Source organism: Podarcis filfolensis, assembly GCF_964270895.1.
Source record: "Podarcis filfolensis genome assembly, chromosome: 7".
Classification (NCBI taxonomy): domain Eukaryota; kingdom Metazoa; phylum Chordata; class Lepidosauria; order Squamata; family Lacertidae; genus Podarcis; species Podarcis filfolensis.
Window position 1 is genome coordinate 29,605,158 of NC_139603.1, and position 26,645 is coordinate 29,631,802.

At 44.0% G+C, this 26,645-nt stretch overlaps 1 long non-coding RNA gene across 1 annotated transcript; it reads right to left on the reverse strand.

Annotated features, from left to right (window-relative positions):
• Positions 1 to 298: 298 nt before the first annotated feature.
• Positions 299 to 25,554, reverse strand: LOC310767277. The gene is made up of 3 exons (XR_014550832.1): positions 25,479 to 25,554; positions 23,307 to 23,454; positions 299 to 514 (listed from the first exon to the last, which is right to left on the reverse strand). It is a non-coding gene; the product is annotated as an uncharacterized lncRNA (long non-coding RNA).
• Between the last annotated feature and the right edge of the window lie 1,091 nt (positions 25,555 to 26,645).

The following is a 26,645-nucleotide window of genomic DNA, read 5'->3' on the forward strand; positions in this document are numbered from 1 at the left end:
TTGGCCAATGAGATCCCCTGCCAACTGCGAGGCTGAGGAAGGGGTTGAGCTTCCAGCCCTGCCCCATCTCCACCACTTCATGAGGGTGTGATGGCCCAGAAAATCACAAGTTGCATGTGACCCTAGCAGCAGCTGCAGCTCATTCCCCTTCCTTCGCTGCTCTCACACTTTAGCCTGACTGAACAGATCACTTCTGCCAGGATTTCTTTCTGAGATCTTGCATTATTCAAAACACTTAAATGCACAAGTTTTTCTGTGTCTATTTTTATAACCCACCCCTTGCTCTTTAGATCTTATCAGTAAGTTTGCTCTTTTGTTCTTGGTGGTTGTTTGAAACCTGTTTCTATTGCCTCCCTCCCCAGTCCCAATTGCTTGAGAACCTGAATAATCTTCTGTGGCACTGTAACGCTTATCATTTATTTCCAGACTGGAGCTTTAATTGCAATTTTAGTTTTTTCACCTTCTGCTTCTGCCTTCCGTTCTCCAAAAATTTCCATGTGTTGAGTAAGGGAACCTAGAATAAAAGACAGCAAGTCAAGAGTATTTTGACCTTTCCCAATATCGTCTTTCCCTCCCTCTCTTTTATGTGCAGTAGAGTCCTATCCATGTCTACTTAGAAGTAAACCCAGGAAGTTCAAACGGACTTACAAAAGGGAAGCAAGTATAGGACTGTGGCCTCAGTAACACAAAACCTGTATACTTGTGGAAAAATACTTAATGAAGAATGTTATCCTTTAGGTACATGAATCAGTTATGCAAATCAAGAAAAATATTTTTGGCAACGTTGTGTGTATACATGCAAACACACACACATAAATAAATAAATAAATAAATCAGGGAGAGGGCAGCAGCAGCACAGACATTTGCTCCTTATAGCAAAATGTGTAGCTCCAGCACTGCTAATGGTCAGGGACAATGGGAGTTGTACATCAACAATAACTGGAGGGAGGCCACCAGGTTGGGGGAAGCTGGTCTGTTTGAACAAATCCACACTTAAAAATCCACTCTCAAAGTTGTGGCTTTGTGCAACAAGCAGCACATTATTTGGCACACAACAAGGTTTTAGGAATAGTAGCAATGACATCCTTGCACACAGACCCTTGTGCTTGCACGCACAATTCTGTGCCAACGGGGCTTGTGAATTTATATGGGCAAGTAAGCAATACAGACTTAAGGAACAATAATATGTATGGAGGTCTATGTGTATTGCAAATCAGAGACAAGGAGCATATGCCAACTCAAGTTGTTTCAATGGATACTGGTAAAATGTACATTCAGTGTTCTTGCATGTCGGTAAAACCAAAATGACTGTTTTGTGCTTTAAAAAAATCCCTCTTTTCCTATAACCTGTTCTGAAATACACGATTTATCACTTCTCCTCGGTCAGGTTACAGATAGGAGATGTAATCAACTAATGGAACATGAGGTTGGTTTAAATTGTCTGTGGGAGCTTTCGGAAATGAGCAGGAGGTCTTCTTTTTGCCATTTTGGTTCTTGTTGCTGATTTAACTACACCAAGGGTAACACCCTGTCAGTTACCTTTTAGCCTGGAGGAGATTTTTACAGCTGAGTCATAAACCCCTGAAATAGGAGTATGTAATGGGTACAGCTGCTTCAGCCTTAACTATACAGGGTGCAACCACCATAAAACGGCAAGAGTTCACATTAACAGGGGAGTCCCCTTATAGTCTTTCCTCTTACCCACCCATTAACTAAGCAACATTACTCAATGGAGGAAGCGCTCCACAATTTTTCCATTTCTTTCAACAACAAGATGAACAACTTGAAGCCACTAAGTGACCTCAAAAGTTGTCGTTTTCAGAGGACTGAAAGAAAAAAGGTTTGAAAATAAATCAGCTCTTGACAAGGCTAGAGGCAGCCCCCAGCTTCCATGGCCAGCTTTTGGTGGGTCTGGCATCGCAGGAGAGGCTAGTGGTTGAGAAGAAACCTCCCTGTCCACCTGCTTTACTTGGTCTGAATTTGTTGTTGTTTAGTCGTTTAGTCATGTCCGACTCTTCGTGACCCCATGGACCAGAGCACGCCAGGCACTCCTGTCTTCCACTGCCTCCCGCAGTTTGGTCAAACTCATGCTGGTAGCTTCGAGAACACTGTCCAACCATCTCATCCTCTGTCGTCCCCTTCTCCTTGTGCCCTCCATCTTTCCCAACATCAGGGTCTTTTCCAGGGAGTCTTCTCTTCTCATGAGGTGGCCAAAGTACTGGAGTCTCAGCTTCAGGATCTGTCCTTCCAGTGAGCACTCAGGGCTGATTTCCTGCAGAACGGATAGGTTTGATCTTCTTGCAGTCCATGGGACTCTCAAGAGTCTCCTCCAGCACCATAATTTGGTAAATTAATTTGGTCTGAATTTTTGTTGTTGTTGTTTAGTCGTTTAGTCGTGTCCGACTCTTCGTGACCCCATGGACCAGAGCACGCCAGGCAATTCTGTCTTCCACTGCCTCCCACAGTTTAGTCAGACTCATGTTTGTAGCTTCGAAGACACTATCCAACCATCTCGTCCTCTGTCGTCCCCTTCTCCTTGTGCCCTCCATCTTTCCCAACATCAGGGTCTTTTCCAGGGAGTCTTCTCTTCTCATGAGGTGGCCAAAGTATTGGAGCCTCAGCTTCACGATCTGTCCTTCCAGTGAGCACTCAGGGCTGATTTCCTTAAGAATGGATAGGTTTGATCTTCTTGCAGTCCATGGGACTCTCAAGAGTCTCCTCCAGCACCATAATTCAAAAGCATCAATTCTTCGACGATCAGCCTTCTTTATGGTCCAGCTCTCACTTCCATACATCACTACTGGGAAAACCATAGCTTTTACTATACGGACCTTTGTTGGCAAGGTGATGTCTCTACTTTTTACTCTACTTTGGTCTGAATTTACCAAAGGGCAAATCCACAAAGTTAGGAAGCCACCATTCTGGTGTTCCTGCAATACCCAGTAGGGATGCTACATTTGAAGGTGACTTGGAAACTGCAATTAATCCAGAATGCGGCAGTTAGACTGGTGACTGGGAGTGGCTGCCGAGACCATATAACACCAGTTCTGAAAGATCTTCATTGGCTCCCAGTACGTTTCCGAGCACAATTCAAAATGTTGGTGCTGACATTTAAAGCCCTAAATGGCCTTGGTCCTGTATACCTGAAGTATTGTCTCCACCCCCATCATCCAGCCTGGACACTGAGGTCCAGCGCTGAGGGCCTTCTGGCGGTTCCCTCGCTGCGAGAAGTGAGGTTACAGGGAACCAGGCAGAGGGCCTTCTCGGTAGTGGTGCCTGCCCTGTGGAACGCCCTCCCAGCAGATGTCAAGGCAATAAACAACTATTTTACTTTTAAAGGACAACTGAAGGCAGCCCTGTTTAGGGAAGTTTTTAATGTCTGACATGCCGTATTGTTTTTAATATTCAGTTGGAAGCTGCCCAGAGTGGCTGGGAAAACCCAGTCAGATGGGCGGGGTATAAATAATAAATTATTATTATTATTACATTGTGTAAGAGTCCACTGCAGCTCCCAGAAGTGTAGCTGCCTGCCATGGCTCAGGATGACATTTCAGTCTGGCTTCAGGCCTGGATTCAAGAACACACAGAAGCACCTGAGGAAGTTGTGGAGCAGCAAAATTACACAGAAATATGTAAATGTTGGGAGAAATGTGCTGTAAAATGCTGCTGGATTTTCACAAGGACTTTAGAAAAGGATTGCAAACGTATGTGGAAATGTAGAGAACTGAGCTTAAGGTCAGAAAAATGAGAAACTGAGAGAAACGGAAATTGACAGGTGCTCTTTTCCCGCAGTCAGCACTGTAGGCGACACTGAGATATACTGGGTCACACCAAAGGTCCATCGAAGGCAGCTTGTTATGTTCCAAATGTAAGATCCAACCCAAAGGGTACTGGAGGAAATAGAGCTAGATGTATCATCAAACCCAACTGATTGGTTTCAAAATTAGCATAATTAATTTTTTGAAAAATGAGTTTTTAAAAAGAGTTGCATGGAACAGTATAAAAAAAATAGGGCAGCTGCTTCATAGCTGTAATCCTCCGTGTGTGGCATTGTAATATTCCCTCATTTAAATATAGCACCATAACAAATAGAGGATTATGTTTTAAAGTCCTGGGCTGTTAGCAAACAAGAGCCTGTTTATCCTAGAGAAAGCTGCTCTCACAGGGGGGAAAAATTAAGGAAACAGACTGGCTCATAAATTATAATGTGGTATGAAAATAAGTGCATTATCCCATTTGTCTGCAAATATTCTAGAGCAAAACTGAGTGGCATGTCACTCATAATCTCTTATGGGGATACAGTGCCTCAGAAATACAGTTGGAGGTCAATTCCAGATGAAGTGTACATTGAGAAATCACCCTGATTTGTTTTTCCAAAATTTGCACAGACCTTCTACGATGTCAGTGTCAAGCGGTCATTACCCTTCACTTTCCACTGTAGTTTTCCATCACTTTTCTTGTCACAAAAAAATCTGCTTTTTGTGGGGGAGTGGTATTCTAGCCATAGCCAGTAAGCTTATGAGGCCAGTATGAACAGAAAACACTTTTGCCTGAGATGGATCCAGATGGCATACCCTCCAACATTTCTCCAATGAAAATAGGGACATCCTATTCTATTATTATTATTATTTATTATACTTTTATTATTTATACCCCACCCAACTTACTACGTCTCCCTGTTTATTCACTTGTTGAAGTGGTGGAGAAGGTTAAAGCAAAGCCATAGCTATGGGGGAGGTGGACTAGCTGGGTTTCTTGCCCCAGTTGAAGCCACCAGAGGGGTACCAATGAGGCTCCCAGTGTGTATGTGAAAATTTGGGGGGGGGTGCCAAACTGTGTCTTTGACCCAGGTGGAATAAAGGCTAGTTTTGACCCTGGGTTAAAGGAACCTATCTTGTCCACTCTGCTGAGATTTCATTGTTAAACGATACCCATGAAATTGTGGATCTATTCTTCCCCCTCTTACTAAAACAAAATGGCTGTCACCCAATGTCTTGAGTGAACTGGGCATATGTAGGGTAAAACTCATAAGCACAGCTACCAAGCAAGGAACTAATGTACTTCCGATGTGGGTGGGCTTGACTTAAGGAAGGAAAGTCTCTGCTTGTGTTTTTGTAGGTGGGGGAGACCTTGCTTTCCTATAATTCTGCTGAGTTAAAGACAAGGCAGACTGAGACCAAGTGACTGTAAAGGAGCCAGGCACGATTTGAAGGGGGCCCTCAAAATTGGGGGGCCAGCCAGTTGCTCACCCCAAAGCCACCACAGGGACACGGAGCCTACATGAATGAAACAGGGAACTTACATGAATGGCAAGACTTTGGTTGACTTCTGCATATCCACACACTTCTCCCAAAGGAAATCAAAAGGGTTTGCTTTTCCTTGTGAGCATAAACTTTGCATTTTCTTTTGTGTTTCCTGTTCGCGACCTTCTGAGTGTCTCAAATTAAGGAGCAGGAAATGTTCAGATTGCTCAGGGATTCCTTTCCTGTTTTTTAATACAGCACTGGATCCCTCTATTTAGCAATACATTTCATTGAAGCTACGGGTTTTCAGAAGCCTCTTCTTATATACATAAAAATAAGCAAAGCCTTGACATACGACGAAGTCTGACCTGAGCGTATTCTTAAAATAAAAATTTAAGAAACACACCAAGTTAATGAACTCTCTTCAGCAAATCTAAGGGAATAAATTACATGAAGGTGAGCCAAACGTCTTCATTGCTGGGGGTACAACAAGGATGTCATTCAGTCTAAACACACAACGGCTTTTTTCCCTTTTCTTTTAAACACAAAGGCAAAAAAAAAAAAATCTGCAGAAGAAAATTATTCTGGAAGAAGTAAAGAGGATTCCACAAAAAGCCCCCGACCTCTCTCATCTGCCAAAAGAGACTTTTTGGCATGTGTGTATGCTTTAGTTCTTTTTTCTATGGGGTACAATGGGTTTTGGAAGCCAAGTGAGGGGGGCGGAATATGAATAGGAAAAGCTGGAGGGAAAAGCTGGCTCCTCACATCATGAGCAACTGTGGGGTAGAGGGAACAGCACATAAAAAGGAATTTCACCACACACACAAAAGTGACCCATTATTATATGTTGAAAGTGCATTGCAATTCCTCCCTCTCCAAATAGCTTTTTGTACACTTGGGATGAAATCCAGTTGGTGCCTTTGCACTCAGGGAAAGGACTTTGAAGCAGCAGGTGCCTCCACTAGCTGCTGGTTCCCCCTGCAGGACCCAGAACCTACCCCCAAATATTGGCCCTAGAGAATTGGCCGGCCGTCCAGACAGGATGGAAGGTGGCATGGGTGGGGCTGTAGGAGGAAGGGGAAATTGGGGGGGAGTGTATGCCTTTTTCTTTCATTAGTGGAGACTTGTGCTGGGTCAAAAGCCCTCCTAGAAGTAGAGAGAACCAGGCCTTTCTAGGACTGGAGGTAAGCAAATGACTCCCACCCAAAGAGCTCCAGCGCACTTTTTTCTTGCTATCTTCTGTTCCATTGTACCCCAATCTCAAGCGGTGCAAAATTCCAGGGGTCCCACGGTTCTGTTTCCTTAGAATGAGGGGCAGCAGAGACTGTGGTGCACTTTCTACAAAGGGGAAAGTCTGTAGGTGCACAAGTTATAAGCTCAGCATCCACCAGCCGTTAGCGATATTGTAAACGCAGGAATTCCTAAACTGCTTCTGGGCTCGGGCCTAGCCTCCGCTCCCACTTCATTGACCGCTTTATGTAATCCCATATTTGTAAATGCCTGTCCTTTCACCTCTAAAAGAAAAGAAGAAGAAGAGGAGGAGGAGGAGGAGTTTGGATTTGATATCCCGCTTTATCACTACCTGAAGGACTCTCAAAGCGGCTAACAATCTCCTTTCCCTTCCTCCCCCACAACAAACACTCTGTGAGGTGAGTGGGGCTGAGAGACTTCAGAGAAGTATGACTAGCCCAAGGTCACCCAGCAGCTGCATGTGGAGGAGCGGAGACGCGAACCCGGTTCTCCAGATTACGAGTCTACCGCTCTTAACCACTACACCACACTGGCTCTTGGGATTACAACTGCGGTAGGCGATGTTGTGAAGCCCTGCTCACTACACATGATAACAGGAAGCTGATTTATATCAAGTCAGACCATTGGTCCAGCAAGCTCAGTATTGTCCTCTACCATTCTGGTAGTGGCTCCCCAGAATTTCAGACAAGGTATATTCCCAGCCTGACCTGGAGATGCTAGGAACTGAACCTGTGACCTTCAATTTAGCATAAGAAGGAGATGCTCTACCACTTCATCAACAGGTACACCACATGGAGGGTGCAATGTGTCAGCATACATACCTCCTTAAAAACATTCCCCCTCCTCACACACCTGCACACACATAGTCGCTCTGCCTTGCCGGGTGTTTTCCTTGTAATGATAATAAGACAGACAATGCGTTCTGTGTTTCTTTTCCTTCTGTTCTTCTGTGTTTAACAGGAAAGACGTTAACTATGCGTGGAGCCAAGCCAAGGCCTCTCAAAGATGATGCCGAGGTACTTCACAGCAACTTTCACAGTAGTTGTCAGGGAGTTTCATAGAACCGCATTTGTCTGCAGAGCACCTGGTTGGAAAAGGCTGGCACAGACTGAGCTAGATGGAGGAAAGGTCTGAATAGCTCTCGTGGCCTCTGTTTCTGGGTGGGTGGGTGGGTAAGTATGTCTGGAACAGCAGTCAAAAGAGACAATGTGATGGTTTGAAAGCTGCATGCTACAGTATCTGAAATCTCAAAATGCAGCGCATTAAGGTTGCACTCCGATACACCACTCGCCTGGCAGTAAGTCCCATTGAATTCAGCAGGGCTTACATCTGAGAAGACGCATGCAGAATCATCGCCCTGTAAAGACCCCACACTGTTGCTTTCTTCCTACTTAGTTATGGATATGTATTAATATTGTTGTTTTGTTTACAGCTGCACTGTCAAGTCTGTATTGATGACACGAGTGGGGGGAAATGACACAGAACAAATTTCCAGGGAAATTGATAGGGTGATTATATTCTAAGTAAGCAAATGTTATGTAATACATTATGGTTGAGGCTATGAGATTTCTGCTGCCTGCAGAGCCCGCAATTAGTAGTACTGCTTTTGTGAACACCAGCCAGATTAATTTCATAATTGACATTTGGAGCACAAGAATTATGGGACTGGGTATTTGAATGTGTGTTTTTCTTCTTCTTCTTTTACTGGCATGGATAAATGCAGCTCTTTTTCAGCAGTGAGCCAATGCTGACTTGCACCTATGGAGAATCTTACCATTGCCAGCTCATCCAGAATGCATTTCATCAGCCTTCACAAATAATGTAATACTTCAGTGCGTGGTTCCCATATGTATAACTGGAAGTATCAGGTGTGTCAAGTTTAATATATTTAAATTTGGCTTTTGAATGTGTGTATGCTTAATTATAACTTTCATATTGTTATAAAAACACTATTAAAAATGTGTGCAGAGAGATTGTTTGGCTGTTTACTCAGAAGTAAGTCCCGCTGTCATATATGAGATTTGCTTTCCATGTGTGCCTAAGAAAGCAGTCTTTGAAACAGGAGTGAGGTTGCCTGTGGCCCTCCAGATGGTGCCATACTACAACTCCCATCATCCCAGACCATTGGCCATGCTGACTGGGACTGATGGGAGTTGGAGTCCAACCATATCTTTAGGACCACAGCTTCCCCACCCCTTTTGTAAACCTCTGGAGGGGAAAGAACTGCAGATGATCCTATCTCATGTTTTGCCTTCTCAGGTTAACACAGGTTGAATCAGAGCCAAACTGACAAGTGGCCACTGACTTTACCCCTGTTTCGGCGATAAAAATTACAATTCCATGAAGGGGAAGAGCTCTATGTCCTAGAAATGAGACCTGCCCCCCACTACAGATGCCACTATCCACAATTCGGCAGAAATAGCTGTAGAGGGAACCATCAGTGCCAGATTTATGTATAGGCTAAGTAGGCTGAAGCCTAGGGCCTCTAAATCTAGGGGGCCTCACCCACCTGCCCGCTCCCCAGCAGGCAACCTCCCCTCTCCCAAAATTGCAAACCCAAGACTTCATGCAAGGGCAGGGCAACTCAGGCCCAGCAACTATGAGACTCAGGGCTAGCCAGTGGGGCCAAATCTGAAGATGTGGGGCCCAGCTTTAGTTGTGTTTTTTTGTTGGGTCGCAGTTCACAGCCAAAGTCTGCAAAATCTTATAGATATAGATAAAATCCATCTAGAATGCCCTGGTGCGGCGGGCCCCTCAGGAGCAGCCCACGGGGCTCAATTTGGCACAATTGCTCCAATTGCCTTAACGTCAGCCCTGATGAGACTGTGCAGGGGTTGGACTGACAAGCCCTGCACCTTCTAGGTCCCTGGTGTCACTATTCAAAGTACAGACTCCAGGACTTGTGAGAGCAGTAGTTGCTCGAATTAACAAATATGAAAGGTTTGAGAATTTACATGCTAGATTAAAATTGATGAATTCATTGAGAAGGGGATTGTAAGAAAAACACTGGGGCCTAATTTGAATAATAGAGTGCCTGGTATCTGGTGGGCAAAGTTCTCCTTTATTTCCACATTGTGGCTGCAGACCAAATTACCTGTCAGGAGAGCTATGAGATTCAGGTGAGGGTCAGATGCCTTGTCAATCCCTGCAGGTATATAACAGGAAGACCCAGCCTGCCCAGACCTGTGGCTTGCCCAGCTTTCCCAATTCATCTCTGAATTCATTTACCACAGCCACAAAATTCAAAAGTGATTTCTGGAGCTTGCTTGAATTTTACCTATTCTGCCAGAAAGAAATTTGGGGAAGATAATAAAAATTAACGTATGCAAGAAGGAAATGGATTGGAACTGTGAATGATTTCTTCTTGTGCAAATGTGCTCTACACTAACTTTAAGTGGCATTAAACAAACCCATTGTGAGCAGCTGGTTAAAGAGGGAGTTCTTTAATTTCACATAACCTACTTGTTAATTGCTTTCATCCCTGGTCAGTTGGTTTCTGCACTCTGAACCCTAAAGATAGCTCCGAATGGATGTGTTTGGGGAGTGAGAGGTAATTAATGCAAGCAGGCAGCCATGGCTGCAACACAGAGGTTAAGGAGGAGAGAAAGGCCTGCGCTGTGCAGGCCCTCTCTGGAACTGTGCAAGCGACCTCCCTGTTGCTGATATCACCTTCCTCTCTCTGTGCCCTTCTGCCATAACTTTGCAGGCTTCAGGAAAAGCCAAATCAGGGCTGTCCCACCAGCCTTCTGGTGCACATCGTTGATCGTTGATCAGAAGATAAAACTTCCTAGGCTGCCGTTGAGGAGCAACAGCAGCAGCAGCAGCAGCAGCAAGAACAAGTGAACTTCCCACACAAAGCCCAACAGCTACACTGAGTTTGCTAAATGCCTTCCTGCCTGCCACCACCTCATCCAGCTCCTTGAAGGATCTTGTTGCTTATGATTACGGTGGCTGCCTTTCCCATGGCCTTTTTTCCTCCATTCATTTTTTTGAAAACTGAGCTTCTTCCAAAATATTTCCCTAATGACAAGGTATGCTGAGTTGAGCATTGCATTGCATTGCATTGCATTGCATTGCATTGCATTGCATTGCATTGCATTGCATTGCATTGCATTGCATTGCATTGCATTACAGACAGCAGAAGGAGGGATATAGGGGGAGGTGATCACAGCAATACACACTGCCTCTGTTATTACCTTAAAGGCAGACAGTGATGTGTTCCCATTTTCTCAGGTGTCTGTACACAACACACACACACACACACACACACACACACACACGTAGTGGGAAACCCAGCCTCTGACCACCTCCAGGATGAATGGCACCAGGGGGCAGGGAGAATGGGAAGCTACTCATTCATTTTACAAGCTGCCATGCTTTGATTTACTCCAGACCCAAAACAGAATAAAGCCAAACAGCTGACCTGCAAGTTATTTAAAACTGTGAGCCTAACACTGAATCAAGGGGAGCATGAGACAACATGTGGAAATGTTGTCTGACGATTGGCAATGCTTTGAAGTCTTTTAGACAACTGTCTGTTTATTATTTTGAAATGGCCCACACCATTTCCACCGTCTACTCCCTATGCCCTTGAGAAGCTGGAACTGAGGTCCCTCTCTCCATCTCTACTTTCATGAGAAGGCAGATGCTGGTGGAAGAAGAGGTCTGTTGTGCAGGATGAGATTTCAGCCCCTGTTTCACGGGTGGCTAACCCGTGGCACTCTAGATGCTGTTGGACTCTCCCATCAGCCCTATTAGGGTTGCCATATTTCAAATCCGGGCAGAAAAGTTGAGCTTTTTTTAAATAGGAAATCGGCAAAAACAACACTGCCAACATGGACAGTGAATCACCCTGGGATCTTTGAATGAACGGCAGTATACAAATTTTAATAATAATAATCAACTGGAAGGCCACAGGTTTGCCCCCTATGCCTTGTAGAAACGCTAGAGTCCTTTGGCAATCTTCACAGAACTCTAGCCCAATGGTTGCCATCAATTTGATTTGAATTAATTTTATAATGAAATGATTTTAGAATGTTGTATTATTTTATTGTTGTTAGCCACCCTGAGCCCGGCTTCGGCTGGGGAGGGCAGGATATAAATAAAATTTATTATTATTTATTATTATTAGAGGGAATCTTGATGGTGCCAAAATCTTCAGGAAGATTTTGGATGCTATACTGGCAATTTTTTATTTGTTTCATGTATACGGCTTGAAATGTCTGAATGGTGGTGGAAACTAGAAGCCTTTCCTCCTTCTGTAGCCTACCATCCTAGTCATGTAGCCCTGGGTTGCATAGCAAGTGTTAAAGCACTGAATATGCTGGCAGTGAATATCCTTTTGTGGACTAGGTTAAGGTTACCAGATTTTTTTTCAATGAATCCGGGGACACTTTCCAACTTCAGTTGAAGAGGATGGATTTTGTCAGGGGACTGATTTGTAAATCCGGGGACTGTTCCTGGGAAATGGGGACTTCTGGTAACCTTAGACTAGGCTCACAAGGTTCTGGAGCTTTCTTGGTGAGCCCTGTTCACAGGTCAGTGGTGGGTGGGGTGGAGAACCAGAGGCGCATTTTTATATTGGCAAAATTAGAGTGGATGAGTTAAAGGAATAAATTAATCGAGGCAAATAAGAAGTGCGTATTTGGATTTCTGTTCTTCAGAGGATGCAAGCAACCCTGAGAACGAACAACCCTGAAACCCGGCATGCTTTATTCTTTGCCATGCAAGGGTGCTTCTTTTTTCATCAGCTTTTGGCCTGATGAAACTGAGTTTGAGTTTTGTCAGGGAGCAACAGATAGATGTGGGACTTAACGAAAACAATTGCAGAAAGCTAGGAAGTGGAAGTAAGGTTGAAGGCACCTGATATCCGGGATCAAATAGCCCCTGAATATCTGGTGAAAGATCTCTCGAGCATTTAGCACGTGCTCAGCTCTGCTGGAGCTTAAAACTTGCAAGCTATAAGGAAAGGGCAAGGGGGGGGGGGACTTTGTGCAGCTATCACTTACCAAAACAGCCTTTTTGTCTTAGCTACTGGTAATCATTGACCACTAACTGGGTTTTCTTCCCAATCACTCCTATAGATGTACTCTCTCTTTTAATTACTGCATTAAAATATACAGCCACGTGGATTAGATCAGGGTTTGTTCTTTTTTAAAAAAGAACAATTGGGTCTAACAACGATGGTGAGGGGACGAAACCTCCAAAAAAGGAGGCAGAGTATATTGAAGAAAATATACTGTATACTTGGGGAGTTTATTTAGCCTTTGTCTTACTAAGAGTAGACCCATTGGGTTACGTCCAACTCATCTTTACTGAGAGCAGACCCATTGAAATTACTGACCATGACGAATTTAGTTCCATTAATTTCAATAGGTCTACTATGAATTGGAAGTTAGTTGGGCAGGCCGGGTCTTCCTGTTATTTGCCCATCCATGGTCAGTTAGAATGATAGAATTGTAGAGTTGGAAGGGACCCCAAGTCCTACCTCCTGCGATGCAGGAATCTCAGCTAAAACATCCCGGACAAATGGCCCTCCACACATTAGCCCATTAGCACATGGAGGGAGGCCTAGTACAGGTCACTTTGTCACAGTCCTCCCCAGTATGGGGGAGATAAATTGTATTCCTATTTAAATTATAGCTATCTAATTCTGAATCTATCCATATAAATCAGCTTATGCAGATTTTATGCAAATCTCTCTGTCCTCTGCTTTTGGCAATGTGCTAATTGGGCAATCTGCAGAAACTGAACCTGGCCTTCTGCATGCAGAGCATGCAGTCTACTTCTGAGCTCTGACCCTCTCTTGCTAGGTGTCTACTTCTTTAATATATTGCTGTTCACACATATTTTTAGGCTAGATAATGTGACCGATAGCCTCTTTCCCCCACAGCCCAGATAACCAAAGAAGTCAACAGAAGTGGATCTGTTCTGTTCTCCTCTTCCATGGGATTTCGCTGCCATCCACCTTACCCATCACAGGAGAGAAATGCCTGAAGGTGGTTTGTAGCGTAACTTAAAAGGTCACTGTAAGAAAGGCATTCAGCAGAGGGAAGAAGGAGCAAGAGGAAACATGTGGTTCGAAAAATACAAGAGGCAGCAGTGGCCACTGAAAAACTACAGTCTTGAAGAATGTAAATGAAGGAGAGAAACATAACACAATGGCGTTCATTCAGCGAGAGGAGGGGGAATTTTTTCAAACAAAAATTAAAAATACCAGCTGGACAAAAGCTTTACTAGTCAGGAAGGCGATTTCAAGTAGCAGCTCTCTGTACCTGACCTAGTTAACTGCTTAGTGGTGCTTCGCTGCAGCAAAAAGCGCAAAGCCCTGCTGCAAAACTTCCATCCTGCTGGCCTGCTAACAAGAGCAATTCTCACATAGCAGCCGCATCTATCCCAACACTGTAATTGGTCTGGCTCTCCCAGCTAGCCCCTGTTCCTACTGTAGGCCCTTCGCTGCAAAGAGAAATCCCAGACATCCTAAGGGCTTGGAGAGCAGGACGGTGTGTGTGTCTGGATCTGCCAGCACCCCGTGCTATGTTATCAACAGCTACATGGTTAGCTAACTGCTGTGACTAAATGGATATCGGGGAGGACTGCAGGCGAGGGATGGAAAGTGATGCCCTCCCAGAGCACGAGGCTGATAATGCAGAATTGGCCACAACAATGTAACTTCGCAGACAGTGTGGCAGAAGGCACTGGCTCTCTTGTTTGGGCATTTTGTTACCTGGAGCAAAATGTGCAGAGAAGGGAGATAATGAAGTACTTGACTAATTCAGTGCGATCCAGCTGGCTAAGCCAGAGGGGCTTTCAGAGCAGGAAAAGCTGAAAGAGAACTCACTGCTAGCCATTCTCCCTTGGTACCTGGGAAGCCAAAACAAAGAAACTGCAGAGATCAAAAAGCACAGCAATATCAATAAGGGGGAGGGGGAGAAACGGGGTGGAGAGAAACACCAGAGAAAGATGTGGGAAGAAAACCGAGGGGGACTGTCTCTCCTGCTTAGCATTTTATCTGAAGAACAAGAGTAGTCTCCCTACTTTATTTTCCCAGTACTGGATTTTGAGCTGCTTGACAGATTAAATGTATTTACAGAGCTCTCTCTTGATTTCCATTTTTGTTTTGTTTGTATACAATGGAAGTCAATGTAAGGAATGTCTAAATTATTTGACTACAAGATTTTGAAGAGAAATTTTAAAAAAGTAAATAAATAAAGACTGACTCATTGACATCAAAGAAGCGTGAATATTCCTTATAAGATTTTTATTATTATTATTTCTCCATCCCTTCCCCCCCCAAAAAAAATTTATATACCTAAATGTAGATTCTTGAAAGAAATAGGGATGGCGTTCTGTAACTGGGATTTTGGAGTGTTAATTTGGAAATGCTTAGTTCAGCAACAAAGAACAGTGGAACTCATCAGTAAATCCATTGTGTGCTCTACTTATGAATTCACGTCTTCGGAAAAGAAAAACAGGCATGGTGATGGGTCATAAGCAAAAAGAGTGCATGTGGAAGACTGGAGGGGGAAAGGAAGATTTGACTGGAGGCGTCACTCTGAACCTGAGATTTATCCTGGGTCTGAAGAGGAAGAAGGGGAGTTATTTATACTGAAAGAAAGAGAGGTGGTATTAGATAATGCTCAGCTGTTCCTGTTATTTATTTCCCTTTTCAGAATCTTGGGGAGATTTTAGAGCATCAACTCACTGAGCTCTTTTCTTATGCTGTGATAGGTTAGGAGAGGTCTGGCCAGAGATGAGGGACGATGGGAGCTGCACATATCCCATACAATTAAAGTGTGCACACATGGAATTGTGGGAAGGGTAGTTTGTTAAGGGTGCTGGGAATTGTAGCTCTGTGGAGGGTAAACTACATTTCCCAGGAATCAGGGGGGTGAGGAACCATGGCTATTTAAAATTGGTCCACAGGTCCTGATGTGGCCTCAGTGAGCACATCACAGAGTTGAAGTAGTTTAAAATTCCTTCTTAGCATTTTAACCCCTCCTTTGACAGTCAAATGAAATTAACTTTCATTCCCCCAAGACCTCAGTCCAGGCAGATGTAAACTGTACCTGTTAACCTTCATTTCTCTCCTGATCTTGCCATTGGTCTGTCTCTCTCATGCTTGCGCACATAGCCGCACACTGCTTCCCCTCACTGTGCCTTTTTTAAAGCATAATGTGTCCTGAATTCTGTCACGGAGGCCCCCCCCCATTTTATTTTAAGGGGCAAACATTTTTTTCTGGCATGTAGTGGTGGGTGATGAGGGGAAGGGGCTTCTTCTGCACACTGACATCAGACGCGTAGGATCACCATCACTCCAGAAAGAAAGATCAGCTTTCAAATGCACACAAGGCTACAGTTCTCAAGTCAGACTGAAGCTGACTTGCGGGAGACGCATCAAACTGTAGTATTTCACAAGTAACTGCAGGACACTTTTGGATTGTGGCTAACATTTCGTGTGTGTGTGTGATTTCAAAAACCAGTGGTGGGAACACACTGAAGCCAGTGTAAAGGATAACACGAGGTTAAGGAACAGGCTTGCCCCCGGCGCCGCTGCACGTACCTGTACTCAGTGTACAAATATGGACATCAGAAATGCACAAAGAAAAGCTCAAGCCTTGTCAAAGGGTCTGCAATAAAACCAACTGTAGCAAATGCAAAGCCTCCCATTGACTTGTGTGGGCTTTGAATCTGGCAGCAAGTGGCCAAGGGAGGGATTTCCTGACGATGGAGGTCCACGACTGTAGCATTTAGATAAAAATATTAGCTGCAGAATTCTGCTAAATTAATCCGGCTCCTTTTGATTATTGATGTCCTACTGTTTCCTGCCTGAAACAATATACACGAAGCATCAGTCATTTTATAAATTATTCATTCACAGTTATTTTGGCAGCACTGTCTTTTCATTTATCAACTGATAAATGTATGGGAGATAAGGAGGGTAATTTTGTAGCCTCCTGACATTTACCTTTGACATGATTTCCATATTAAATAAGGTAAAATACTAATGATTTCTCTCCATCACCACCAACATTCCAGATTCAGCAGCTCGGAATGGCTCAATAAACTCCTCAGCCTTCCTGAGCCAAACCAACTCCACAGCCCAGCCTGCAAACGCCTTTGAAAAAGACCCAGCCTCAGGCCTCTGACTTCAGGCTTACGGGATCTACTTTGTTTTCACTCTGAGCTCCACCAGTAGGGGAGGAACCAGATGGTGGCTTGGGTGGGATCCAATTTAAGTCCTGCACCCCATCAGCCTGGAACAGATTGTATATAAAAGTGCAAATCTGCCTCTGAGTTCCTACATAGCACAAAACTCCAAAACCACCCAAAAGAGATGCAGAAAGGCTAGTTCAAAGGCAATTGGTTAATATTCCTATTTTACAGAAGTGTAACACTGAGCCTGAGGGGTAAGTGGTTAGTCAATCCACTTTCATTTGTCAAGTTTACTTACAGGGCTTTTTCCAAGCAATCAGAGACTGTGCCTGCATGAAGCCCGCCACTGCTCTGTCTGTTTCAGCCTCCCTCTGGTTTTGGGAGACTGGGGAAGGGGAGTGTGTCACAGAAGGAGGGGGAGACACCCATGCCTCTTCACCAGCTGGACTTCTCTCTTTCTCCTGGCCTCCTTCCTTCCCTGCTTCAGCTTCTGCCTCCGATTCTAGACATCTCTCTGCCACGGATTCTCCCAGCTCACTAAGCCTTCTTCAGCTTCCAACACCTTCTCCTCCCAGTCTTCTTCCTCTTCTCTCTCTGACTCATCATTGCCCCATCTCCAGGCTCTGAGCCTTCTTCCCTTGATGGTTCCCCCAGATGGTTCCTCCCATCATTCCTCTGCATCCAACCAGTCCATGACAAGAATGTCCCAAAGCAGTCAAGAGAGTGGAGCAGGGTCAGCGAGAAATGTGGTCTAGGGTGGCTTTATGACCTGGGCAGAGTCCAAAGGGCCAGTTAAGGGAGGACTGCAGGGACCATATGTGATATAGTCCTTTGTGTTCAAATGAACCAGCCGTAGGGCAGGTACCATATTCAAACAGGCAAGTCGGAAAGTCGTCACCGCGGGGCTAGCCTGTTCATGTAAAGAAAACCTTGCACTAATTTCCTCCTGTCTTGTCTGGCCACACCTGCCTTTCTATAAGTGCTAAGTGTCAGAGAGATGAAATTAGGTTGATGGCTCTGAGCATGCCACGTTGGGGAGATGGGTGTGTTTCATTATTTTCTTCTTTTTAAAGTGAGCTTCCTCTCGCTGGGCAGTTTGTTACATGCTCTCGCAGAGCAGCTCAAGCCGGCTGTCTCGTGTTACGTGATGGATGTTGGAGTTGGAAAGGTCAATTAGTAATTGAGTTATGGTATGATTCCTTTTGATTAGTGCCAACAGGTTCATGTAGTCCACCCTTAAGATAACAGTGCAACAAAGGGGTCTTGTTCCTGCGACACCGAAATATAAACAGTCTTAGAATTCCCACTTCAAGCTGAATGAAGCAGGTGAGCAAATGTGATGAGTTATACCTTAAACAAATAGTTCCACATTAAGAATCAGTGCCATTCTTTTCTCTCACTTTTTTTTTGGGGGGGGGGAATGCACATCAATTTCTTTCTAAACTGAAATCCTTCATCCTGTTATGCCCACTTATTCCAGTGAAACTAAGGACCACTTATATAGTATCTATGATGCTAGTCCGTGTGCAGTGAGTGGGGGTGTATCCAGTTCCCACTCCATATATGTGTGTGTGTGTGTGTGTGTGTGTGTACACACAGTGGTACCTCGGGTTACATACGCTTCAGGTTACAGATGCTTCAGGTTACAGACTCCACTAACCCAAAAATAGTACCTCGGGTTAAGAACTTTGCTTCAGGATGAGAACAGAAATCATGCTCCGGTGGCACGGCGGCAGCAGGAGGCCCCATTAGCTAAAGTGGTGCTTCAGGTTAAGAACGGACCTCCGGAACGAATTAAGTACTTAACCTGAGGCACCACTGTGTGTGTGTGTGTGTGTGTGTGTGTGTGTGTGTGTATGTGTGTGTGTGTGTATGTGTATATATATATATATATGCTCCAGGGATCTGTTCCAAAGAACTGGCTGCAGGAGCTCTGATTCATCTGTATATCTCTAGGAAAAACCAACACTTCTTGTTCTCTGAAGAACTGAAGTTATATTAATAAATACTAATTTATTAATCACCTTCTATACAATCATCTCAAGGCAATGTGCAAGAGAAAAAGAAGAAAAAGCAGGTTTATTTAAAACAAAACTAAAAACATACAAAATATACACTCGTGGCAAAGACCCATTTATCCAGCTGTGAAAGCCTGTTGGAACAAAGATGACAACAATTGTTTCCAGAATGTGCAGATAGGGGGGCACCTGTCATATCTCCACAGGAGCGCTATTCCACAAAACCAGGGCAGCCATACCAAAAGCCCTTCTCCGAGCTTCTGGAGTCTTTGAAACTTGCAAGAGACACTCTCAGGCAGACCGCAGCAATCTACAGGGTGTGCAAGGGATAAGGTGGTCTCTCAGGTAACCTGTATAGGGCTGTTTGTGTCAATGTCTTGAACTTGGCCAAGTAGCAGATTGTTGTTGTTTAGTCGTTTAGTCGTGTCCGACTCTTCGTGACCCCATGGACCAGAGCACGCCAGGCATTCCTGTCTTCCACTGCCTCCCACAGTTTGGTCAGACTCATGTTTGTAGCTTCGAGAACACTGTCCAACCATCTCGTCCTCTGGCGTCCCCTTCTCCTTGTGCCCTCCATCTTTCCCAACATCAGGGTCTTTTCCAGGGAGTCTTCTCTTCTCATAAGGTGACCAAAGTATTGGAGGCTCAGCTTCACGATCTGTCCTTCCAGTGAGCACCCAGAGTTGATTTCCTTAAGAATGGATAGGTTTGATCTTCTTTCAGTCCATGGGACTCTCAGGAGTCTCCTCCAGCACCATAATTCAAAAGCATCAATTCTTCAGCAATCAGCCTTCTTTATGGTCCAGCTCTCACTTCCATACATCACTACTGGGAAAACCATGGCTCTAACTATACGGACCTTTGTTGGCAAGGTGATGTCTCTGCTTTTTAAGATGCTGTCTAGGTTTGCCATTGCCTTTCTCCCAAGGAGCAGGCGTCTTTTAATTTCGTGACTGCTGTCACCATCTGCAGTGATAGTAGCAGATTGGCAGCCCCTTGAAATCCTGTAAGCAAGGTGTTCTATGCTGGTGGTAGTTTGCCCTTATTGTCAGGATGCTGTCAGCGGCTCCCAGCTGGTTGCCCAGGAAAGTATAATGACAAGGAAAGTTTCTTACCATCCTTTTTTATTTCAATCTTTACAGAGAGAGGCTATAGAAGCCAGCCTCTTGAATAATGGCATTCCTAAGTGAATCTCCACCCAGCCCATCTCTCCCACTTCCTCATTCGTCATTCTCATCGTTTCCTCTATGGGCGCTGCTACATGCCCTCTGTCTTTGAGCTCTTTGCTCTCCTACTTTTAAGGCTCTCCAAGTTCTGGGAGATGGAGGGTCTGGAAGGCTTTCTAATGACAACATGTCAGCTGGGTGTTGTTCTGGCTCTCCCATGATTTCCTAGCTTTTCCTCTCATCTGCCTCTGAGTTGCAACCTTCCTCAAACCCTTGTTGTAAATCTATACTGTCTTCCTCTTCCTCCTCCCTGGAAGGGTCAGGATGGGGAGGCGGTCTCCACCATTTGTCCTCTGTCCAGTCTCTGACACCTATCAAGCAACTTGGCCACTGCATTCTGCACCAGCTGCAGCCACCAGACAAACCCCAATGGTAGCGCCATACAGAGTACACTGAGCATACAGTGCACTTGGCAGAAGAGCTTCCATATTCATCAAACGAGAGAGCAGGCCTGTTGTGAATCAACTCTCCCATTTAGCCGGGTATGGGAGTCTGAGGCACGACATCTCTGTAATATGCAAATTGTATATAGCATTTTGATGTCTGACATACTGAAATTAAACCAAATTGGAGGAGGAGGGAAAAGCAATGTGTGTAATAAAGCTACCTTTATGGCCTCAAGCTGTAGATAAATTGTGGTCTGTGGTAGTTAAACAACAGCTGTTTGAGTTTAAAACAAAATTATGATAAGGCTCCCCAGAAGATAACACCTCTCGAGGTAACCGCATTTACCTAAATGCATCTGCTATATGCAAACACTGTTGTCTTTAGACTGTTTATTGTGGTAGTTTATTCCTCCTTCTCTCCCCTCCCCCCGCCTTTCACCTGCCCACTTTCAAGTTTGCCACTGAAAATAAATGTAATAAATCTTCCACAGCAAAGTGGAAAGCGTCAGGCGGGAAGGGGGGTTTGGAGTGCACGCAACCCCTCTGGGTTCTCTCCCTGGGACAAACTGCCTGCTCCAATTGTCCACAGGTGGAAACGGCTTGCAATCCCTCTGTGCTTATAAGTATCAGGAATTAAACAACTGAAAAAAGCAAATTGTAATGGTTAAAGGAAGCCAACAGCAAGACTAATACATCTTAGTGGGTTGCATACATTCAAATCCAGTGATCTTTTATACCCCTTGCGAACAGTAGTCCTTTAAGAGCTTCACACCCAATAACATCCAGACTTTTATATATATTTTTCCTACCTTTATTGCATGACGTTTTAGGTGTGTGTGTTTTTTATTGCAGAAACGTCGCTAGCCACCCATAGAGAATTTCCAAAAGTACACCAACCCAGCCAAATATTTCAATGCTTTCTGAGTGAAACTTCAGGATCCATCATTTCTGAGCGAAACTTCAGGATCCAAAATACTGTGCCTGTTCTGCAAGCCTGTCATTATTATCTCCAGTTCACTACTTTCTGGAACTAGTTTCTGCATTTCATCATGCCCATACGATGGCCATGTGAACTCCTTCACAAAGGACAATCATCTGTTCAAAGGGCTACTCAGTCTGTCCAGTTTTAAGAGGAAGACTCTTAAGAAGGAAAAGCAGGTGTCTTGATGTTGCCCACCAACACATGGAGAGCAGACAAGCTACAAGGAGGTTCAACTACCAAGCTCCACCAGTGGAAAGCCATGCAAGGGCTTTTGCTAGTGCAGCAGGGTTTCCCCCGCCTTTCTTCCCCCTTGCCCCCCCAAACTGACACGGAGGAGGGTGGTCAGGAGAACACCCAGGACAGCACTCAGGGGGAGGAAAGGGCAGATTGTTCCATCAGGCAAGCAGAAATGTTTGCACTGACAGAGCGATCTGCTTAGTGCTACGCTGAGTTTTTTCCACAGTCTCACTCTACTGTGGAGCGATGTGTTGTATTTCAATTTAAATCATATAGATTATTTCTAGAATTGTGCTGATCCGTGTCCACTTTTGCCCTCTCTCTTTTTAGCAATGCAGAAGTTGCCCCCGTTATTTGATTTAACTCCTCTCCCGGACCTAATGTATGCATTACTGGGGCTATGCAGTGGTATATGCTTTTAAAACAACAACAACAACAACAACAACAACCTCTCCTCTATAGGTTAGGCCCCTATAGGTCCCCTTGAATTTGTGATTATATTATTTTTTATGGCAGTGCTTATGTCCTTTCTCTCCCTGTCAATTCAGTCATTAGAACAATACAATTTGTGAGGGACTGAGGTGATATGGAGAGGGGAACCAAGGAATAGTTGCTTAGGGGCTGCACTATTACGAACTGAGCTTTACGGTGGGTACAGACCAATACAGGTATCAAGTAATGTTAAACTGAAGTAAACTGTTTGTTCAGAATGTGGCTTGTGTAATTTTTCACACCCTGAAGGCCCACTATCGCCATTCCCCACCCCACCCCCAGAACCGCTACTAGTATGAATAATTAGATGCATTACTGAATATGCAGCATGTCTTTCCAGGGCATCTATCCCGGAGATTTCTAAGCTTCACATGCAGCTTTCACTGACAAGTTACTGACAAGCCTTCAGCCGCTTCTGCTGGGGTTCCCATGCAGGTGTGAGACAGTCCAAAAACACCTGCGTGCACCACCTTTCCCTCGGAAACACCAGAGCTCCGCAACGCCAATTCATCATCCAAAGAAACATTAATATTTTACTTCAGTTACCAAGTGCGCCCATTCAAACTTTTATCTAAAAAACATTCTTTATCATCTTTTCATTAAGTTCTCAAGAGCTAATGGTTTCTGAGTTCCCCCGGTAAGGATGATGTTCTGAATAATGAAAGCTCATTATTTCTCCACAGAATGCTTGTTAATTCAAATGATGATATTAAAACTATAGTAGCCTTTAGCGCTGGGGTGATTTCTAGCATACTTTATCATGTATCAATATATACTCTGTTTGTCAAAACTGCCCTGGGCTGGGGCTGACATTCTCTCTGGAGGAGTCTAGTGCTTCAAGAGGCACTGAATACACCAAGGTGACAACTCGCAGAGTCTGCGCCTCTAGGAAATGGAAAGATGAAACTTGAAGTGCCATTCGTCCCCCCCCCCCTTGATTTCCTTATTAGTATTCATAAAGAGACAGTATCCTCTTTTTTCTAGTCCTCACAGGCCTGCCTTTTGAATAGAATGAAAGGGTGGGGACTTTTTCCCTTAATGGTGGTGATGCTGAAGAGTCGTCTACTTACTACACAGTGACACAGACACGTACTCCACATATAAAACATCTGTGTTTTCCAGATTTTCTGGGTTGATCAACAGATCTAAAATAAATGCCTGCTAGGAGCTTAGGCATTTCCCAAGTAAGAAACGATGTTAAACATTAGCCAAAAATCATTTGACTGATTTGTTGATGTTCAAATTAGCTGTAGTGCTACACACACACATGCACAGACTCCATTCCTTTCCCTTACTCTTATGGGTAGATTCCCCACCAGTAATTCAGCTGCAGGAACCCTGACATCCATGCCCTCCATTCCACTCTGATCTTGTCTCCTCTTTGCTTTTTTCTCTCTCCATTGCCATCCTTTCCATTCCACACCTTAAGGAAGATCTCAGCAACAAGGTGAAGCAAAACAGTCCCTGCAATGAAATTTGAAAAAGGGAGTCTTCAAAAGCCTTATAAATCTCCTCCACAGAGCCAGCCTTAAGAATGGATAAACCAAACTCTCGCCCTGGAAGCCAACCTGAAGTGGGTACCATGCTAAGCGCTCAATGTTTGTTGAGTGTACAGTAAACTAGGGTGCAATTATTGAGAGGCAGTTCTGACATTTTCATGGACATTGGGCATTGCTGGGAAAACCTGGGAGCAATAGGGCCTGGTCCACTTTTGCAGTCCTGCGCAAGGCATGCAACTTGGCAGCACTGTAAAACTGAACCAGGGTGGGGCAGAGAGTGAAAGCGCTTCTCACTCAGGAGACCTATCGCCCTACAGCATTCCCTGCATCTCATGTAGTTGGACCCTGTAATGCACCATGCACATTTGTGGTGTGACACAAATCAGGGTAAGTTCTCAGGAGTTGTGAGCCCCTGAAAATGGGGAGAATAATTTGGACTTCAAAATTCGATGCTAAGGCAATGCCTTTCTTTCCTCAACCAAAAAATCGCGAAATCACATGCAAGCTTTTATTAAATTTCTGAGGATCACAGTGCGGTTTACAATATAAAAAGCACAGAAATGAATGCCATAGTAACAAACAAAAACAATGACCCCACCAAACAGTCAAACCTGGTAGTCAAACCTGGAGACCAAAGGTTCTTTGTCCCTGATTTCCTGAAATAAATATATACTGGCCAAGGGCTACAATGACAACAGAAGGCCAGAGAGGAGGAGAATGTGATAGTTAAGGTGGGTGAGATGAACAAAGCAAGAACCAGGGTTTTCATTGAGAAGTCAGAGGGAAGTATGCACCCCTGAGGAATTTTGCAGGTATAGACACTTGCTTAATGACATGGACAGGTAATGCTTTGAATATAAGAGATAATTTACCAATAAATCAATTATCTTTGCTGACACAGAAAACATTCTTGTCCTCCTCCAGTCTTAATATTGTTAAAATATGTGCAGGACAATATCCAGCGCCTCCATTTCCTGTGACACGTCCAGCTGAGATGGACAATATTTATGAGGTAAAATTTGCAGCAGAATTGCACGTGTACCAAATTTCAATTTTCTGTCTATTGTGGAAGTATCTAAAGTACTTTGAGCCACACACACAGCTATGTGTGTATAATATTTGTGTGAACAGAGAGAGGTGGGGGAGCATCTGAGTTTGAAAGCTTCTCAAGCGTTCTCAATTCCCCTTGTTCAGGGGTGTAAAATATGAGCAACTTTAACAGAACACCACCTCCTCTTCCTGTTCCCCAGAAGGAAATGTAATTGTGAAAACCAAGTCAACCCCAGTGCTGCCAGGAGCAGACAGGCCAACACACCAGAGCATTCATGTACGCTATAACACAAATTTCTCTACCGTTGTCTTGTAATTATCTCTCCCATGAAAGATTTTTGCTAGAGCATTATGCCCACAGGCAGAATGATAAGAATATGGTGAGCTTTTTTTATTGCTAAAAAAAAATAATCTTTTCCCTCAGTATTTCTTCAGCATAACAATGATGAAATATTAATGGGTATTAAAACATCTCATAGGTCAGCAGTCTAATACTTCTTCAGCTTTTTTCCCTTTTCTTTTCTTTAAGTGTGAAGACATTAAATGAAAAGGGGCCTGTATATTTATTTTATTTTATTTATTATCACAGTAACGTCCTCCCTTTCCTCCAAGGAGTTCAAATCGGGGTACATGGTCACGCCCCTCCATAGTCACATCAAATCTGTGAGGTAGATTTGACTGAGACTCCCTGACACACTTCTAAAGCAAGAGTCAGGAACTTATGGTCTTCCAGATGTTCCAGTCTATAGCTCCCTTCATCTCTATTGGGTATGCTGGCTATGGGGGATAATGGGAACTGGAATCCAACAACATCTGGAGGGCCCCATCCACGTTCTGTACCATAGGGAGAGAATTTGCATTCAAAGCCCTTTCCTTTCATATGTGAATGTGTCTATTTTAGAATCCCTCATTCAGGGTTTCCATTTAACCGTAATTTACCTCAGTGGGGACTCAGAACATAGGTGCCAACTCCTTAGGGCTGAGGTGTCTTCAGCACCTTCAATATTGTTTAGCAGCCCCCCAAAACTGAGGGGGGCTGAGGAGGCCGAGCCAAATGTGGTGCAGCATCAGTGGCAGGCTCCATCGCTCATGTGACATCACAGATGTGCACATGATGTCGTGCGAGTGACACGATGCTGGTCCATCCCCCCCAAGCTTGGGCCCAAGCTGGCGTCTCTGCCTCAGAACATGTTTTCTGTGGTGAGGCATAACCTTAAAATAGGCATTTTGGTGTTTATAGAAAGGTGTGGCCACAACCAACTCTCTTACACAAGTGCTAAAGCTATTCATGTGTAGAGAATAAGGCTTCCATACAATTTTCAGCCCTTGTGTCTTTAAAAATAATTTTTTAAAAAAATTATACACCGCTTGATCGTAAAAAAAAAAAAAAAAACACCCCTCAAAGCAGGTCACCAAAAGACAAAACAAGAAAATCATGAAAAATTCACAACAAAACATACAAACATTGAAAGACTAAAACAGATTAAAATGACCTCCACTTTCTAAACATCTGGGTAGCCCTGTCTAAACAAGAATGTTTTCAGCAGGTGCCAAGGAGTGCACAGTGAAGGTGCCCTGCTTTATCTGAAGAAGCATTTAGGACTTTAGGAAGATGAAGAGGGCCAGGACATCTCAGACAAAGGTATTTTATTTTTAAAAATCTTTATTAGCGGAAGTAAGAATGACGGATGCCAGAAGAATGGAAGAAATTAAATGGTCATTTAAAATCAGAATGGTATCGAGAATTTAGTCTATTGCCACAATGGGGGGGGGGGGAGACAAAAAGGAATAAAAGGCAGAAATAATCCAAAGATCACAGTGGACAAATTTCAAGCAACTCAGTTACGAAGCGAAAGCTAGCTTGGAGAAATATTTTTGAGAACCATGCTCAAAGAAATGAGAAATCAAAGAAAAACCACAATCCTGTACACACTTAGCTGAGAATAAATTCCATTAAATTCAGTGTGGTTAACTTCTGAGAAAACATGAACAGGGTTGTGCTATAAAATACTGTTTAGATAGATTTGCATAAATGCAGTGGTCTTGTCGATTTGGACTCAAATATCAGATAAACTTGACAAAATATTATAGAAACCTGGGATAAAT